At 37.1% G+C, this 15,125-nt stretch overlaps 1 protein-coding gene across 2 annotated transcripts in view; it reads right to left on the reverse strand.

The window, feature by feature from the left end:
* The window catches only part of LOC145999028 (uncharacterized), a 55,142-nt gene that overhangs the window by 27,490 nt on the left and 12,527 nt on the right, over positions 1-15,125 (reverse strand). The window lies entirely within an intron of this gene.

Raw genomic sequence — 15,125 nt, forward strand, 5'->3', positions numbered from 1 at the left:
CAAGAGTTATTTGTGTCTCAAACAGGTAGCAATTTGCGTTACGAATTGTTGAACATTCTGGATAAGTATAATGTGCCCGTGGAGAATATATAGTTTAACTACAGACACTGGAGCAAACATGATTAAAGCCGGGAAACTTATTGGGGAAGATCAAGAAACAAAGATGTCTAATATTTCTCAAGACACTTACGAAGATGAAGATATTGAAATGGAATTGACGAGTAAAGATTATCGTCTCCAATCCGTTCGTTGCGCGTCGCATACTCTTCATTTAGTCGTGAATGATGCTCTCAATTCCATTCCTGAAGTTAAGGATATTATTGTGACATGTCAAGCAGCATGCCGTGTCTTACGATCGCCTACAGCACGGCGTCAATTGAATGCAGAATCACTGCCGGTACCATCCCTTGATGTCCCGACAAGATGGAACAGCACAAATGATATGCTCCAGTCACTTTTTACACTTAAAAAGTTCATAGGGGATTACTATCAAGAGCAAGTTAAAATAAAGCAAGAAGACTGGATATACATTGAGGCTATTTTGACGTCACTGGAACCAGCCAAAGTAGCCACAAAGAGGCTGCAAGAAGAACAGCTTCTACTTGGCGACTTCTACGGGATATGGCTGGAGTGTCGCCTTAAAACATCAACAATCAACACAGACCTTGCACGCCACATAGTAGAGGGCATGGACAAACGAGAAAAACAAGCATTATATGTCAATAACGAAGAGAGACTTCCATCATTATTTGAGTATCCAGGATTTCTTGCTTCTATTTACATGGATCCCAGGTACTTTTCTGTTTTAAGTGAAGAAAACATCCATGTGGCGAAGGTGTATCTCCAGAAGTTGTGGTTAAGACTTGAACACATGAAATCCTTATCAGTGTGTGGAGAGGTAAAGAAACAAGAAGATTCCAGCACTGAAGATGATGACAGTGACCATGTCACAAACTACTTAAAGAAACAAGATTTATTGCGGCGGAATACCATATCTGCACCAAAGTTTAATATTGCGTCATTATTGGACACTTACTTTGTTTCAACTCGAAGACTGAAAAGGACTGAAAATGTTCTAAATTTCTGGGAAATTAGAAAATCAAGTTGTCCCGAATTGTACATTTTGGCTTGTATTGTTCTCTCTACTCCTGCAACACAAGTTAGTGTCGAGAGACTCTTTTCATCTCTGAAATTCATACTAAACCCACTCAGGTGTAATATGGCAACCGAAATTATTGATGACATACTTGTTATTAGAAATAATTATATTTTCATGAAAAAAAATCTAACTAAATCTTCATTAAAAAGCAATCTCAGAAATAGCAGCACAGAATTGACTACAAACATTGTAGCAAACTTTGTGGAATCCAATGATACACCACAGAAAGATCTTGTACAACATGTTGAAAATGTGGGGAATATTACTGTCTAGATTAATAATGTATATAATTACTTGATTTTTTCTTTTATCTTATAGTTCATTATACATAAGTAGCTGTAACCAAAGAAAATCTTTTCAGAGGTTCCATAAGAAGTAATTTAATTAAAAGAACAATTTTGCTCGTACTTGTTTAATGTTTCCTAGTAATTAATACATTTAGTTTTGAGTAGCTGTCTTACCTGTTCACAAAATTGCACAGATATACTGATGTTATACAAGAGTATGAAATATATTTTTATTCATGTCAAATTTGTGGAATTCTGTTTAGTTTTAAATTGACACCTGAAGGAAATGACAGTGTATTTGCTTTGTTTTGAAAGATACAAAATTTCTCTAGTTTTTTAAGTAATAAGGTCTTTTTTTTCCTTGTTTTAGAATTTACCTTGGAATGATTAAGAGAATAATAAAGATATTCAACAAAATTTTAAAAACTGTTTCAATATATACTTTTCAGAACCTCCGTTCTATTCTTATGCTTATACAGTACGAATGCATACTTTAAATATATGTATATTTAAATTTTTTTTAAAAAAATTGAGCTTCGATGTTGTAGGGAGTTGAATATATGGCAAATATTGTTATTCCTTGGTTGGTGAACAAATCCTAATTTTTTTTTATTGTATTAATTCCCATGATATCTATTTCTTTGTGAGAGATTAGTGTAAATTTTTAGATTTTTTATGATAAATTTGACAGCCATTTTAGAATGTACCTCAAAATGTAACATTTAGAGCAAATTACTCAGGAACACCACTCAATAACAGACGTTACTGTTAGCCTCCTAATATGTAACCTAAAATCAATTCTTGTTTTTCAAACACGCTACTTCCTAAGGTTAAGTTTAGTTCTCTTGTTATAAAATTCTCTTAATAAAATATCAAAAAATGGCAACATCATTGTCATTACCTTGTCTAAGTAATTATTGCATGGCATCTGATAAATTATCAAAAGACGCACGCAAATGCAAATTAATGTACATTAATTACCTTGATGGACGCACGTGTCTGCCTGTGTGTGTATCCAAATCAGCATGTTACTTTCTAATGTTCTGGACAATGAGTTTTTGAAGAATGGAAACCGAATAGTCAATCACTCTACTACCAAATCATCCCGTGTAACAGCATGGAATGTAAATGGAGATGACAAATAGCATCCACATATCTTTTGAACTTGACTCATTTTGTTAGAATCAGTCGTTCCACATGTCTTATCGATACCTCAAAAATACTGAACCCACAATTGTAATATTAAAATGGGCTCCAATAACTATCAAAGTTTAATTTTTGCATGGCTGAGTTGGGGTCATGTAAATTCTTGTCCTCGCTAAAGTACAGTATGCGTACGTTGCACAAGACTATATAAAAACAAAGTAAATTTGTTACACACACATAAGTGCGCGCCCGCAATTGCATAGCTGAAAGTCTACTGAACACACACACACATCAACTTTCGAGCACTAACGATGACCATTGCCATAAGCACAATCTCTGGCGTGTGTCCAAACATGCACTTCTATGTTCACTATCTAGTAGTAGCAATTTATGGTAGAAATCAATGGTCACTAAAAATGCATGTTACAACGTCTGCCCACACCTGGGAGTTAGGAATGGAAGACATCGCCATTATGTTATTAAGTGTCCTGTTCAAAATGTCCTTACTTTTATTTTTAAGAAATTTGCCAGAGAACGAAGCGCGATAGTTTTCAATTACATAGAAAATGATGCACCCCCTCAGAGGAGTAACCACAAATTCTTGTCTGCGGGGGGAGTACTTGGATAAACTATTAATAATAGTAGTAATAATGGCACTATTATTATACGTACACAATTTATATAGCCTATATTAATACATTACATAATGAATTCATTCGCCCCACAACAAACAACAAAAAATATGCCTCTGAAATGTGTGCGCTTCTTCTCCCCCAAACAATTGTTCATACATTTAAGACTCAACTGTTTGTAATAGTCTGACGTACTTACTTCTTGTTACTTCTCCCTCTGGTAATTTACAATGCATTACAGAAAATAAATTGCTAGCGAAGCGATCAAGAAAACTTTTAGATCCAAATTTTTGCAAACTGAAAACAATATTGATTTAATATGGCGCAAAAAAATCATGGAGGCCCATGACATTCTCTTTTACATTTTTTTTCTATTTACATCGTTCGGCGTCCAGGGCTGACTGCCGCCGTCCCCTATACATCGACCACAAGGAAAAAAACCTTGGGACGAAAAGTCCCCGCGCAGCTTTCCCTTCTTCCCTCCACCTCGGGCCATAAGGAAGCATGGTCCACTCTCCCCCTCCCCTACAAGCGGGAGTATGGTGTACAGGAGTCGTGGGTCTGCGCAGGTTGTTTTGCTCATGGTTCCACTATAGCTAAGGGTTTGAAATTGACAAGACTGTAAGAAAAGCAGATATTGCGAGCGAAACGAGCTAGACAATTTTATATAACTTTATTTACATTTGTATAAAGATATAAATCGAAAGGGGGCAATTGCCCTTCTGTGCCTCCTTGCAGATGCTCTTGACCGTCTGGAAGAAATAATGCACGAAAGACGTGAAAACTAAATCCGTCTTTAGTTTCGTTTTGTCCTGCAACTCTTAGATTCTGCAACCTTTCTTTCCATAGTTCAATGTTTGCAACCTTACCCCTTAGAATTGATTTCCGTCCAAGGTTGAGGCCCAATCTCCCCCCCCCCCTGTGGTTGCGCCACTGCACCTTCTTTAGCCGTAGTTGTTTTGTGAACTTTCATTGGCTTAAAAATACTTCATTTTCTTCAAGAGCATAATATAGTTTAATAACCGGCGATAAAATTCCTCTCCCCTAAATTTCTGGATTAAAGTATAATAATATAGGGGCATGGAAATCTGAAAGGGGGGTGCGGATGGCCACCTCTCTCCTTTAGAAAACGAATGTCAGCTAAAAGTATATATTTCACACGTATAATTTGATTCCAGTCATAGTAATTTACATTAATTATTATAATGGGTATGCAGGAATGCGATAATTTCGAATTCAAGTGGTGTTTCTTGAGGGGGCAACACTATTATCGGGGTAATATGCCCCATGGAAAAATACCTCGCTTCTCCCTCCGTCGATAATATCTGCAGACGTCCATGATTAGGGCGGGGCATTAACCCCCCCTTTGGACTTCGTGCGCACGCCTATGGCTACTCATTTCTACACTACATGGAAGGTTTATTCAATTTCGAGCCAAAAATGTAATTTTCAAATCAGGGTTTTTAAACGTCCACGAACCCATCAACTAATGGGTTCTATTGGGTTCCGCAACAATACCGGAACCTGTTCTATCACAGTGTAAATTCGGTCCAAGTTGCGTATTGTTTCATTTCAAATATGGAACTTAGACCGTCTTTAAATTGATCCGGAACGAAGGACCCTGTGCCGTATTTCAATTGATCCAGAAAAAAGGTTCCTGGAACTTATTTAAATACCTTAAACATAAAAAGGCTCTTTACGGTCCAGATCCATTTATGCTTGCTAATATTCCCTGCTGAACCTGAATTGAATTGATTTAAAATTCCTGATCCTTTAACAACCCTGGTGGAAATTCATTAATTTACAAACAACCATATTTTTAACGAAACATTAATCCCACACAATATACTGAGTTATTTTTCGCAATGTTCCAATGAATGGCAAGAGATTTGGGCTATTCCTTTTTCTTCCTTGATGTTTAATAGATTATATTTGTCACGCACCTATAACGTTACTAGCAAACATTTGTGAATTGTTCTTTCCTTGTAACGTTAACATCTACCATACTGAATTTATTTACGTTCCTTATGCAGATGGTATGTACCCAACTGCATTTTGTTCCGTTCCGCTACAGTGGTTTACATTTTGTTACATTCCTATGTAACGTTAATTAACCATATTGCCTTTCACTTCGTTCCGTTACGGAGGATTGCATTCATTACGTTCCTATGTACCGTTATTTACTACCATGTTGCATTTCGTTACGTTTTTTTGTAACGCTAGTATATACCACAATGCATTTCGTTACTACGTTCCTTGTATCCTTGTAACGGTAGTATATACCATATTGCATATTACGTTATGTTCCAATGTGCTCATTTCGTTCCGTTCCTTTATAACGTTAATATCTACCATAATACATTTTGTTACGTTCTCTGTAACGTCAGTCTGTAACATATTGCATTTCGTTACGTTCCATGGGTACCAGCAGCTGAACCATACTCTTCCTCCTACAAAATGGAACGTACCGTGTAACGCAAATTGGGTACGTTACGACTCCCTGGCCTGAAGTGGAAATTGCTAGCTGGGGAAATGTTTGGTCGAGCCTTGGGGATGGTTTCATTGTTTTACATGGCTACAGTGAGGCAGTTGGGGGGGGGGGGGGAGAGGTGCTTCTACTGCTCCACTAAAGGGAGCAGATACAAAGAGCAAATACAAAGAATAATGACACTTGCAATGTTGTAAGAACAATTTACAGTATTTACAAACTAACCAAGATGAGAAATTTCCCATAAATGCAGACAGAAATTCAAGACTGTTCATTGTAAAATGCCTCCATCACGTTTCAAGGGTCATGAAGTATCAATAACATCTCTGTAATATGGTGGAATTTGTGATCTGTATGGTAATTAATGTCCTAAGTTAGTAACATATCCATTTCCACAGTGGTAAGTTCACGGCTAAACTGTACTCAATTTATCTCTCTTCCTCCATCGGTTATTCTACATCACATTTATATCCCTTGATAATTGGGACGATAAGGGTGAACGATGTACTGATGAAATGCACAATAGAACATCCATGCCTTAGAGAGATTTTGAACCTGAGACCTCTGGATTCGTAGCATATTATGCTGACCACTCCATGAATCATTCACATTGCAAGTCTTGTTACCTGATCACGCACAAATACACTTTGCAGTGTGATTTTACCAAAAAAAAAATAAATAAAAAAAAAAAATGGACACTTCAAAGGTAAAAGTAAATCTGTCTATTGCAGATTAGACGTTACCATGAAGGCACATAGAAGAAGTTGAGGTTTCTCCCGGCCAGAAAGAAGATGATATCACTAGCACCACTCTCTTAAGGGCTTTACTCTAATGGTTGCTCCAATTAGCCATTTGTGAAAGTCTATGTGTGCACCAGATCAATTTGCGACGGAATACTAGCAGAAAAATTCCCATAGGAGACAAATTCCCCTCGGGACTCAAACATGGACTCCCGTGTGGTAGTCAGATGCCCTTTTTTGTGATAAATATTCAGAAAAATTGAAAGATATCGACAATGGATAAGAAAAGCAGAAACTTCATGATAGTGTATGAAAAGACTACCTAAAAAACACACACATAACATTTTAAGATCTTGCCTTTCAAAGAGATGAGGTTTCATTGCAAACTTGTTTTCATCTTGACTTTTTCAATTGTGACATCAATGACTTGCCAAATATGGTTGATCAGTCAATCCTGATAAATTGGTTCCAGAAAAACATGCTGGCAGATTCACACGTGACATTTCACTCATGGTATATGAAAATGAGATCACATACACTCTACGGTTTTGCCCTTTTGCTCTTACAGAAATTATGTACCATATTCACTGCACCTTGTTTCTTCAGTCCAAAATTTGGTTTGTAACCTTTCAACGCATAATCATCACATCGGAGCACCAGATAAAAAAACAAAAACAATCAGTGCAGATTCTGCACACACAGAAGGCTAAATTTTAACTTAATACTTCGCACCAGTGTAGTAAATTTTCTGGTTTTCACTCCTCTACATATCCTACTTTTGTATACAACACCAGTGTTTAGAGGGAAAAAAGCTGTCTTAAATTATTTGAAAACATTTTTGGTTAAAGACTCCCGTCCTCCTCCATGTAGATTATCAGGTCCCACATGTTCCTACCTAGGACCGACCCTACACACTTTATTGTGTCATTTTCTGTTGAAAAGAGGGACAACATTTTGCATAATCAAGCCATGCCACAAATTTACATTGACAGAGACAAGCATTAATGGCACCTTTCACGAACTAGTAAATTTCTCTATTCACTTGTTAACAATGAGATTCCCAGCTAACAATTTTCTTTTTCCTTGAAAATGTGGGAAATGTTTCGAACTATGTTTCAAAAATTACAGTTGTAAGACAATTCATTTGTCCATGGGTTAAGGTGTCACTCAACCTCCATCCTTCTTCAGCAAAGATTTTTTTTTTGAAAAATGTATCTTCATAACCACTGTAATATTACAAATTCATAGAAAACAGGCTTACAATGCCATACAAACATTGCAATGAACTATTTGTTTAGAACTTTTCTTTACTGAATTTACCAATATTCAAATCCCTGGGAACAGTTAATAACTAACCATGTTAGTTTTTAACTGTAGTACTCATAACAACCGTTCTTTGAATAAAACACATCATAGTTAAGAGTAATTTACTTCAAGCTTTCAGTTTGAGACTTTCACACCATTTCTTCTCCATTAATATACATATTAATAATATCAAAAGTCATGGTTAATACAATAATACACTTTAATAATAAATAGATTAGTGAATCTGCGCAAAAAAAAATTGAAGTAAAATATTTCTGATATCTGTGGTTAAATATAGGTTTAAACAATATATTCTGAATTGAAACACATTCTAGAAGGGTTATTAAGGAAGCTAATATAAAACTCAGAACAATAATAATATCGAAAGTCATGGTTAATACAATAATACTCAATAATAAATAGAGCTCCTTTTTAAAAGCAAATATGTCTGGCTGAAATATGACCAGCTAAAATGCAACTGTTCTTTCAGGATGAAACACAAGAACAAGTCCTACTAATTACAATTAATATGTATATTTTTAAGGTCAGGTACAATGTTACTCTGATTTCATCAAGAAAAAGCATCCCTGCTCAACCAACCAAGTCCAGATGTTGGGACATAAAGTGAAATTAGCTACAAAGCATGGCCCACAAAGCTGTGTGTTGCATTGTACAGATATCAGAAATGTTCAAACTGAACATACATGGAGAAATGCTCAGTTCCTGATGTCAACTGTTGACTCTGTGGCTGAGCACATTAAGACGTTGACTTTCATTCTCACCACGGAAGATCCTGAGTTCAAATCTAAGACTTGACATGGACGTTCTTTGTGAGCATCCATTTATCACCCATTCTCGTCACAATTAGCTAAAAGTGACAGAAAAGCATAAAATAACAAGAAAAAAATACTAATACTGTGTATTATTGGCTTGACTAACACCTGATTCTTATGTAATCAGGTGTTTACACATACATATTGCAGCAGTGTTATTTCACTATTCAATGATAGGTTCACACGTGCATTTGATTCCTCAATTACAGCATGCACATCATGAAGTAAACTTCCTATTCACTGCTCATAGCTTACTTCTTGCCTAAACTGCCAAGCACGAGTAAGTTGGAAATCTTCATGGAAGACACCTAACCTTTTTTTGCCATATTTATTAGTCTTGTGACCAGGTGGTTGAACCTGGAATTGAAGATACTTGTCCCTTTTTCTGTAGAATTTTTGTCTGTTGAATAAAAATCTGCCAGGTGTCAAGCTGTCACTATTGGAGAAAACGAGATATCGCCCGTCTTTCTGGCTAAAACACTTTCTCAAGTTTGGGATTAATTGCAGGGGGGCAGGAAATCCCTAGTTGGGAGATGCTTTATGAAAATATTCTGAATTGGTAGAATAGCATCCCCCATATTTCATCCAATATTGTTATATATACTGGGTGAGTCACCTAAAATTACCACCGGAAATATTTTGTGAACAATAAATATTGAAAAACTGGTTTCGCAGATATAAAGGTATGAGAGGGGCTCATGAAATTAGCGGACACAATACAATGTTTGTTTCAAGTGTTAACTTCGCGTTACAACTACTTAACGTATTACAATACAACAAATGCCATTCTTAATGATTTTTTCCATACTTTCAACTGAGCTTAAAATAAAATGGGGTATCCATTTTTAAAAAAAACTAAGTTTGTGTTGAAAATCGTACTTCCTTACGTAGTTCAACGTATTGTGTCCGCTAATTTCATGAGCCGCTCTCATACCTTTATATCTGAGAAAGCAGTTTTTCAATATTTATAGTTGTTCACGAAATATTTCCCATCGTGACTCACCCTGTATATTCTACCTTCCTGCTCTTTAAAATGAGACCTCATTCATCTCCTTGCCTTAACTCCATACAAGGTTATGTACAGTTAAAAGTCAAAACAGCAGTTTCATGTAGCAGCCATATTGATGATGCCATATTCAAATTTCTCCAAGGCTGGCAGAGTGACAAATACTGGAATTTACATGAGTGCAACCTATAGATACAAACAGAGTAATAAAATTTGGGGCATACCTAACTTCGAGGTTCACCCAAAATTTTGGCATCTCGCACCTCACAATATTGATTGACTAGAACGATGGTGAACCATGAACTTTCTCTTGAATCACACACTAACTAATCTGCATGCGATGTCTAATTTTAAGATGCGCATTGAGTTTTGGTTTTGTACGAAACATCTTCAAACACAGGGGACAGGAAAAGGATTTCTCACCCACATGAACTTTTAAATGATAGTCGAGCACATGTTTCTGATTGAACATCTTGAAGCATATGTGACACGAGAAAGGTTTCTCTCCAGTATGTATCCGAAAATGCCTTTTCAAGCAACCTCTCGATGAGAAAAGTTTATGACACACACTGCACATATTAGCTGTGATGCAGCCACCTAGATTTTCATCACCAGTTCTTCTCTCAGCAGGAAGTGAACCCAAAGCTGGTTTCTGAAGAGTCAAATCTAACCTCCGAAAGCCTCTACCTACACCTCTATCCAAGGATTGCTGCGTATGGTGCAATTCTACACCCTCCGACCGAAACAAACCCTTGGTGCATCTGCAAATGGACAAATACGTTCATAAATACGGGAACACCATGAATGCAGGTCAGACAATTTCTGTCCATCGCATGCAACCAGAAATGAAATTGGAAAAGAAGTATTACAAAGTCAACAAAGCAGAATTACCATGGCATGTCACTGAAGTTGAAATTTTTACAAGGAACCTGGTGGCCACAGATTTAGCTTGCAAACTTTGAAATTTCTCAAGGCAAAAAACAATGATTTTTCATTCTTCAACTAAAGTTGAAAGCATACAATATACAGGGCCGACCTATGCCAACGCTCACTGCAATTCCCACTCATGCTGATACTTGAACACTTTGAGGTATTCAGAATATTTGCAAATATCAACATGTAAATATTCCAGTGGAACTGGAACATATCGATATGTGTCAAAATTTAACTTTCAAATGTGCATAATTTGTTGTACGAAATGAACACATTATTAAATTACCACTCATTTTTACACAAATTTGGTCTACAATTAATGAAATTCTGCATAATTCCAGGATATTTAGATACTGTGAGTGTTTTGTGTGGCATTGAGATACTCAGACTCCAAAAAAATATCGGCTATTATCAGTGATAAAATTCTGACCCATCCAACTGGTATTGACACATAGACTGGTATTATTCTTGAAGCTTTTCTGGCGGCGAATACTGAAGACATTTTCTTGGGCAATCAGCTAGGTGATTACCTGAGAAAACCTCTTCAGATTTTTATCAGTTCAGCCTTAAAAAATAAATATTCATACGATTTCTTATTTGAAATGCCTTTACAAGTGGCTGAGAACATTGAATGCTCACAAAGGTTCTGGATTCAAGTCCTAGCCAGGGCAATAATTTCATCTAATCGTCCTCTAACTTTAAAACCATGATTAACATAATGAAAGAAGAAAGCAGAGTAGAATAAGGAAATTTAAGAAGTAAAAAAAAAAAACACCTGTCGTTAACTAGGAAAAGAAACCACATTTTGTTTGCTTACTAGAGAAGTAAAAAATACAAATGTATGTACATAAAATGAAGAATGAATCTGTTGGGGAAGAAAGAATCCAAACAAACCTAAATGTACAAGAAAGTTACAAGGCAGGTTAAAACAAGTCAGAGCAACCAAGGAATAAATAATGCAAAAATGTAGACAAACATGAAGAAGAATAGTGTACAATAAATTGTTGAAACTGAGACATGAATAACCAGTAAAGGAGCATCAGCTCTGGAACACAATCGAAGAACATCAATATTCACCACTAAGAAAATGCAATTCAGATATTGGTTATTTGCATCAAATTGTACAACAGATACAATACCTTGACATGTTTTCCTTAAATTTTGAATAGAAAATTGAAAAATTCACAAAGCATTGTTTAATTTTACGTGCACTCCTACTCTGATACATCAATAAATTTATAACAAATATACAAGTTGCCGCATTCAAAACTGTCATAACTTCATTTATGCTTGGAGTTCAGTAAAACAGTTGCCAGCCACTTTAGACCTGCTTCTCCATAATATGTCCAGAGTAATGAAGGAATGTCAGCTTCAATGTGCTACGATTACAATCCACTGGGGTTTTATAAAAAAGACAAGGTACAACTCAGTAGGCACAATAGCCCTTTGATGACCAAAGCCCTCATTAGTTGATGCTTGATCAGTGAACTAAGCTCCATTTTCATAAAATAGGAATTGTAGCTTTCCTGGTGACATGATTCGAACAAGTGTTCTCAGGTTACGAGCCAGGTTAAATTGGCATTAGCTTCCAACGTTTCCAGCACATACATTATTCTCATCATGAGGGAATGTAAAAAATGGAGACCAGTATAGGGTTATATACACGACTATGACGGGGCGAAGCTTAGATGCTGTCTTCCTATTGGCTCGCTCTGGATCCTGGTGTTCTTATTGGCTGGACCTTTGTTTATACGGAGGAGTGGGTTTCAAGCGTGACTGAGCTGGAGTCCCACGTCCCTGTTGAGATTGGTGCTCTCCCATGAAATGGCTATGGCTTCTTTTACTCATCGGTCCCAGTAACCCACACATTTGGCTATTATTTTGGTGTCTGCAAATAAAATCCTGTGTCCCTAGGTGATGCTGTGTTCCACAAGTCCTGACCTTTCCGGTTGGAATAATCTGATGTTGCGCTGAGTTCCTACGTCGCTATTCAATGATGCATCCCATTTGGCCTATATATGGTGTCCCACACTCACACGGTATACAGTAAACTCCTGGAATGCGGAGTTCCAGGTCATCTTTGAGTAGGACCTTGGTTTTCAGTGGCAGTCTGTGAATGGTCTTTACGACGAATGGTAAAACTGTTGTAGTGGGGCGTTGCTGTACTGTGTTGTTACTCATAGAGGGGCTGTGCGGTGCGGTTTCCACTTTCAGTTTTTCAGTTCCCCCTCAAGTAGTTCCCAATCGTCCTCATGACCATAGATCAACACTGAAATTTTGGTTCTCCTACAGGGATCAAACTCAGGATCACTTGCACAAAAGGTGAGCAGAAACCATTCAGCTCTACAATCAGAAATTTCTATTCCGCCAAAGTGACACATACTGAAGTTTGTTTTCTTTTACAATAAATATGACAAGTCATTCTTACTAGTAGATTCATTCTTTTATCTTCACGCATTTAGTTTTCTATTAGTAAAAAGAAAGCAGAGACGTTGTGAACAGAACACTGTTACTTTACAGTGTACATAATGCAACTGTGTATTTTATCTTGTCAACAAGAGTGAGAAGTTAAGAAGCACTTCACTAATTCCTTTCAATGAAAATATTTTTCCCTAAGTATGATATTCTTGGGGGAATCAATCAATTTACAGTTTCAACAATCACATACATGAAAATGTTGAAAAGTCAATGGAGAATATTTAATATACGAGATCAAGTCCATGTTACTGTTTCCCTACAATTAATCACAAAAAGCCTGACCCTGAGGTTGCCATGGGATGAGTTAGTTTGTAAGCACATATTAAGCTTAGTACGCCGCGTGGTCTGACGAAAGTAAGCCCAGTGTCGCCGGGGCTTTGAGCGGGAAATTTGAATTTGTATACATAATGGGACCAATCTACTTCGGATAACTTTTGTTTTGCAGGCAGAACATCAGTGCATGCAACCATGTAAAATTTGGATGCCCCAACCACGGGGGGGTTACGGGTGGGGGCTGCATCCCCCGAATTTCAATGAAAAAATCATAAAAATGTGGAGTTTGCCCCCTCTTCTCCAGCTACTTTGGGGAGAAAACTCGAACTTTTGTTTTTTTTCGTTCGCACTTGCATCTTGTGTAGCTACTGTGAATCTATTTCTTCCCTGTTTACTCGGCTCTTTTGTGGAAATATGTCCAGAAGGAAACGATTGTGCGTTAGGGAAATCGATGAGCTGTTATATGATACGAAGTGTTTATGGTGAGGCCTTTGTTAGTCCTAACAGAGGAGGGAAGGGAACCTTTGGAATCGTTTGTTTTGTCTATACTTCTGGATAGACGCACGCTTTAGACTCATGCTCATGTTCCCGAACGAACTGTCAGTGTTTCAACCTCAATATACAAATATAAGTGTGGCAAACCCTCGATAATTGTATCTAAAGCTGTTTGTTGCATCTCTGTAACAGCGGCTGCAAGGGACATACTTTTTTTGTTGCATATATGCAAGCGAGGGACTAAGGGTTAACACAATACATAGCACTTTACAGCAGTATCTATAACATACTATAATGTGGTTTAAAATCTTTGCTACCTTACAGTTTTGATTGAACAGACATTTTCTTTGGCATTGGTTCAATCAAAGCTGTGAGATGTCAAGATTTTAAACCATAATTATTTAAAACAATGAGAGTAATCATGTGTCGCATAATAAAGATTTTAAAAGTTGCTAAAGTATATTAAATTAGTCAAAATTCTACAAACACCAAAGTGTGTAATCCCCCCTCTCCAGGTTTGTTGCACATGAGAATATCACCAAACGGACATGTGCTGAAAATATTGCATGCTTTCTGGTTGCATAGATCAAAGACTTGCAAAAAATATGATAAATAGCAAACAAACACTAACTTTGCTTTCTGCGATCGTAATTGCTGATAAAGTATTTCTTTATGCATGTGTGTGTGGGGAAGGAGGGGTCTAGCAACTATTATTCCAATAGTAAGTTAACAAAGATTACAAAAAGCCTAACAAAATAAGGAGCAAAATTGAGGTGCAACACTTGATTGAACTCGTACCGTCTTCAAAACACCTGACAATGGGTTGCAGAGAAACCTTGCATTTACTGCACAGCATCAATTAACAAAATTTTGCTTTAAACTGGGAAAATCTTTAAGTAAAACTTGGCAAATGCTTCAGCAAGCCTTTGGGAAGGACTGTATGAGCCGATTGCAGTGTCATGAGTGGTTTCAGCATTTCAAAGAGGGCAGAGCATCAATCGAGGAAGATTCAAGATTGGGACGACCTTCGACATCAACAAACGATGAACATATCAATGCTGCTTGGTCCATTATTTGTGCAAATCGTCATTTGACTGTCAGAAAGGGTGCTGAGGAAGTCAACATCAGGATCCGGTCATGTCACACAAATTTGAGGGATACTGTGTGCAGAAAAAGGCCTAGCTTTGGAAAAACGAGAGTTGGATGTTGAACCACGACAATGTGCCAAGTCACGCAATACTGCTTGTAGGACACTTTTTTGACTGCTCATGTGACAACCATCGTGCCCTGACCACCTTACTCTCCAGACATGGCCCCTGCAGACTTTTTCCTGTTTCCCTAATTGTACAA

Source organism: Lepisma saccharinum, chromosome 14 (genome assembly GCF_977018435.1).
Source record: "Lepisma saccharinum chromosome 14, izLepSacc3.1, whole genome shotgun sequence".
Lineage (NCBI taxonomy): Eukaryota > Metazoa > Arthropoda > Insecta > Zygentoma > Lepismatidae > Lepisma > Lepisma saccharinum.